Raw genomic sequence first — 6,000 nt, forward strand, 5'->3', positions numbered from 1 at the left:
TGAGGAGCTGAGGTCAGGGACTTTGATATAGGTGCATACTTTCAAGTACATGCATGGGTGTGACTTGGAAGAGTGACTTGATGTAGAGGATCGATATGAGGCACTTTGAAGTGATGGTGTTACGATGATGATGATGCCTTGGTGGCAACACTTGGGCATGAGTTGAGCCGAAACTCAACTACCTTTTGACACATAGGAGCTGATTGATCTATGATCATGCGAAGCACATGGATAGATGAGGCAGGTGTATACTTGTTTCTATGGAGACTTGAGGGTTGACACATTGCAAATGTGATGGAGGTAGCTTCATGAACTTGGATGTGGCATACCGAGAGTTGGAGTTTGATGAGATGGTCTCTTCATATGGAGGAGGCACACATATGGATGATGTTGGGATAGATGTGGCTGATTTCATATAGCACATTGACACCAAACATCATGGATGACATGTTGCAGTTGAGATGAGGACTACTTCATGGACCTAAGCATGGTTTACTTATATGGATGGATTCTTGATCAAGTTCAGGATGTGACAGGATGCTTTGAGGAACAACTGATGGTGGCATGAGGATGTGCATTCTCATGGTTTGGGCGTGGCGGTTGGATTAGCTACCCAACTAGTTCAGACATGGGGGTTAACAGTGTGCAGAGATATGTTAGCATTGTGTTGGAGTATCATGGCAGCAGTTCACATGAGGACGACACATGATGAGATCGACACGATATGTTGCAGTGGGCATGTAGCTTGAGATGGAGGGACCAGCCTTCCACGATGGAGCAGCATGTGGAGATAGTGACATGATGGTTGATGATCATGGATTGAGATGACTTCTGATATATGACATATTGTTGAGATGAGATGTTGGCACATGGTTGAGGTGTGTTAGCACTTGTTGACATATCATGGGCAGTTTTGCACATGGTAGTGATGACATGATGGAGTTTGACACATTGTTGCGGTGGACATGTAGCTTGAATTGGAGGGATCAACCTTCCATGGTGGAGAGCAACATAGGGAGACTATGACAGGGTGGTTGATGATCATGGACATCTGATATATGACATACATTGGTATGGAGTATCTTGGTGACAGTTGGTTGCTAAGACGAGGCATGGTGGAGACGGTGACTCTACATATGTTGCAAGGATGTTGCTTTGTGTGGAGAAGTCAACATCATGGATGATGATGATCTTGGTGGATGGCTACCGAGATGGTATGTTGTCGAGGACGACAACGATTTCCAGTGGGGGAGAATGTAACGCCTCGCAGGTTAGTGTGAAGGCGCGCGCCCCTCTCACTTGAAAAACGACTAAGTCATGAAAGTGCGATGGCTCAAACTTGCGAAGGCGCAGTCACATATGCGCGCGGAGATAGGAGAGCGCTCGCACGGTTATAGGGCGACTGGATAGCTCGCCCCACACACAAGCCGACCGAAGGGCGGATTGAGCAAAGCCGACGGCATAAAGGCTTGAAGACACAACAGTTGGGCAATAAAGGGGTCGGCCATGGAGATGGTCGCCGCATGGAATGATGGTATAAACTCTTGATTGAGCACGCTCATTTGACAACAACTTCGCATTTTCTTCGCACATCTCAAGTGCGCACAAGAGGATGGCGCAGGTCTATCAACGACTCGCACTAAGGCAATGAGCCCGCCAAGCGGGGCGTAGGGTTGTAAGTGCACGGTGATAGGTTTGGAGGTTGCGGTGGTGCGCATGGGCGCCCACACCGGTATACGCTTAGATTGGGTTGAAGTTTGGGCACGGGTTGCGCATGGGTGCGCCCGCCCGCCCAACGCCAAGATTGTGTATGTATATTTGTATTACGGTGGATTATTGTGGCAGACCGTCGTGTGCTCTGGCACGGGCGGGCACCCTCTCATTTTATTAACGCCAGTGGAGCGCAGCTCCCGGTCATTATAAGCTCTCATTATATAATAAAAGATCTCTTCTTTTATATTATTGTTGAGTTGTTATTATTCTTATATTGTTGATGGTTTCCGCACATTAATAATATGAATTCATGTTTATTATGAATTGTTGAAGGCGTAGTGCGCAAAGTTAATTAACGGTGAACAAGTCACTAACTTAGGCGGTGCCGCACCCAACGAAAAAAGAATTGGGGACTTGAAAGTATCGAACTCCATTGCAAGCAAGTGATTGTATTGTTGCCCGTTGCTACTAATGTTGAGCAACCCCAGATACTGGTTTGAACCGCCGCTAACAGTTGCGCGGGGCGTGACGACGAAGGTCAATCCGTGCCCCCCTTCGCTAGAGGGGGGATGCACCATGCAGAAAACAAAGGTAGTGCTGAAGGAGGAAAGCGTGTAGTTGTGTTTCATCCAGACAGGAGTTGAATACAACGCCCGGCCGAGCACCCAACGCGTGTGATTAGTGAGTTGTAACACAGATTGAGAGGGGATAAGTGAAGCACCGGCCTCCAAAATCAAGTTGCTTCCATTGAATCCGTCGAAGACAAAAGTTGTAGGCAAAACTGGTATGACAAGGAAAAAGAAGGCTGTAAGAGTAAGGCTGCCCACACAGCATGTCGGAAAAACAGGAGAGACGTGAATTATTTTCGAAGAATCCATCTCTATTTTTTTCTGTGTTCTTTATGAGCTCGCCATATTTTTATATATACACTTTGGACACAATCAACACACAACGATATCAACGACATAGGTAGAAAGTCGACCACACAATCTCTTTTATCAGTTCCGTTAGAGCAGGGACACGCTCGCCATGTTATTCAAGCAGCCTGCAAAAAGCAAAAGTTCGCCCCACGCTTTTGAAAATAATCCCCACATACTAACTTTCTAGAACCACTTCATTGCGAATTCCGGAGACACCCTTGACAATGGCGAGTTTAATTATTTGACCTAGACAAATTTTAATTATCTGACCTTGCCCATTTTCGTGGGATACTGGATACATTGGAAACAGTCAACCACACAATGATATAAGCAATCGGGAAAGGAAAGTCGGCCAAAACTCTTTCCTTAAGAAAGGCACCTCATTATAATCAGATTTAAATGAAATAATGACTAACGGTAAGTTTGGTTTCATCCTATAATGATGAAAATAGCTTAATATCTTTCATTTATACCTATAAAAATAAAAACTAAAATTAAAACAAATAATAATCTACACTTATTTAGTAAAAGAAAATACTTTTTAACATACTGACACACATTTAATAATTTTTTTTTTTTACATAATAACACACTAAAAGAAAAATCATTTTACGAAAATAAAAATCCCGACAAGATAACATTGTACAGCATTATGGATACATGCATAGAGTCAATGTAGTCACTAACTCAGTGAGTTTGATGTGTAGGGTCTGAGATTGAAAGCCTTTATTAGACAGGGACAGCATGTAGAAAATGGAGGTAGTGATGAGGGAGGAATATCATTGCTTTTCATCCGTACAAACCTCAAATACAACTCTTGACCAAGATTAAAACAGTGTGAATCGTGAGCGCGAAAATGGGACCAGGTAAGTGAAGCACCCGACCACACGTTCGACTTAGTTCCCTTGAATCTACAGAAGACAAAGGTGGTAGGAAAAATCCGTTTGATAAGGAGAAGAAGCCTATGATTGTGAGGCTGCAGATGCATGGTAGTGGAAGAAAAACAAAAATGGTAGGCATAATCCGATATGATAAGGTTGAAGCATGGAATAATTGTGAGGTCACAGAGGCATGGTATAATGGTGAGGTCACAGATGCATGGTCTCAGAAGACAAACAAGAGAGACACAATTTATATACATATATGTGTTTTTAATCTTAAATATTTTTTTGTATAATTAAAATTAGCAATTGCCTTAAAAAGTGACAAAAGAGGCCGATAGATTTTTAAAATTGAAAAAATTGTATTTTAATTTCCGTAATCAAGTAAATAACAATAATTAAGAAATGACAATTTATATATTAAATTTAAGTTTTTTTAGTGTATTTTTTTAATGTTTATAGATTATATTTTTGGTTTTAAATCTTTTCTCAATATTAAGATATAGCATATTAATGTTGAATTAAAGATGTTATCTTTTGACAATGTTTATTTACAACATCAAGTTGTCAAAAGATTTAATAAAGTTACTTGTGACTTGTATATATAAAAGCAATAACTTCATATATCCATTTTAGCTACTTTCACCACCATATAAAAATCTAGATAAATCCTATTGCAAAGATAAGATTCATACCAAACTTCATACCAAACTCAATTTGCATATATAATGAATAACATGAAAATATATAAAATGGGTTTATTCATATTTGTTTTCAGAAATTTTTTCTAAAACATTAAAATAGAATATTTATTAATTTATTCTCTTCTAATCATTTAATGATTATATAAATTTGATTTTTTTATTAAATTATATATATATATATATATATATATATATATATATAAACCCTTATTGTGAAATATAACTATATATTCCCTTTATATACATGACCGAGAAACAAACAAGTAATTAACAACGAAATATTGATTCATATCAATGTTTATGAAAGCCTTTACTGTTGGATTATTTCCATTAATTTCTAGACTGACTAATACCATTACACTTCAAGTCAATTACCAGAAGTAATGGATGTTTCTATAATAGAAATCATCAACATTGTTTTTTGACATTTCTATAATAATAAATTATCTTATCATTCTCCATATTGGACCCACAATCATAGCCTAGTATGGGGTAGACCTCACTAATCTCACTATTTCCACTAATTTCTAGATTGACTAATACCACTACACTTCAAATCAATTACCAGAAGTAATGGGGATTTCTATAATAAAAATCATCAACATTGTTTCTTGACATTTCTATAATAATAAATTATCTTATCATTCTCCATATTGGACCCACAATCATAGCCCAGTATGGGGTAGATCTCATGTAAACACGTAAATGTAAACATAATGTTTAGCATTTAACATTTTAAAAATCAATCTAATTATTATTATGTATAAACACAATATAAATTTAAAATATAAAGAGGTTTAGGAACATTAAAAAAAGAGGTATTTAAAATAAAAAAAGGTTTCCGAACACTCAAAAACGAGGTATGGTAAATAAATATAAATATAGGTAAACTAGAGGTATAAATAAATAAAACCTTTTTTTATATTTACTCCAAAGGTATGGTAAATAAGTAAAAATATAAATAAACTAGAGGTATGGTAAATAAATCAAACCTCTTCTTATATTTACTCCATAAACCTCTCTATATTTACCAAAACTCAAAAAAGAGGTTTTATTTAGGTGAAGCCTATGGGCCAAATACCATGGGTCAAATACCATATTTATAAAAGAGGTATGGTAAATAAATAAATATAAAAGAGGTATAAGTAGCTAATAAAAATATATCAAATAGGATTAGAAATCAACATCTAATTATATACCAAGCGTATGGACCAAATACCATGGGCCAAATTATTATTAATAACATGCAAAAAAACATTATAAACCCTAATATTAATATTAAAAGATTATAATTATTATTACTAGCATTTGCACTAGATGTTGCAAAGGAAACGCGTAAGGCATAAATTGAAGAACATAAATACAACAAAAGAATACTTTGATAAAGAATAAAAATATATTGAATGCTCAAATCAATGCCCCATTAACTGGAACCACTTAGTAGACATATCTATCAACATTAGGATTATACACAATGATCAAGAAATTTCCCATATACAAACAACACCTTCCACAACAACCTTTTGTCACATCCACATTTTAAAAAATGCCTTGGAACGTGATTGGAATCTCCCATATTGGAATTAGTATGGTGTAACATCCCATAGCCAATTCGAATTACCTGTCAAGAAAGAAATCAGAGTCAGAAATGGAAATCAACGCCGAGATTCATAAGAAGGAGAAGCTAATCATTAAACAGTCCAGGAGTGGGAAGGCATGACAATTATCAAAGTATTCTTTTGTTGTATTTGTGTTCTTCAATTTATGCCTTACTACGTTTCC

Source organism: Pinus tabuliformis, chromosome 5_2, assembly GCF_031772625.1.
Source record: "Pinus tabuliformis cultivar Carrire ecotype Pingquan chromosome 5_2, CPIR1, whole genome shotgun sequence".
NCBI classification, from domain to species: Eukaryota; Viridiplantae; Streptophyta; class Pinopsida; order Pinales; family Pinaceae; genus Pinus; species Pinus tabuliformis.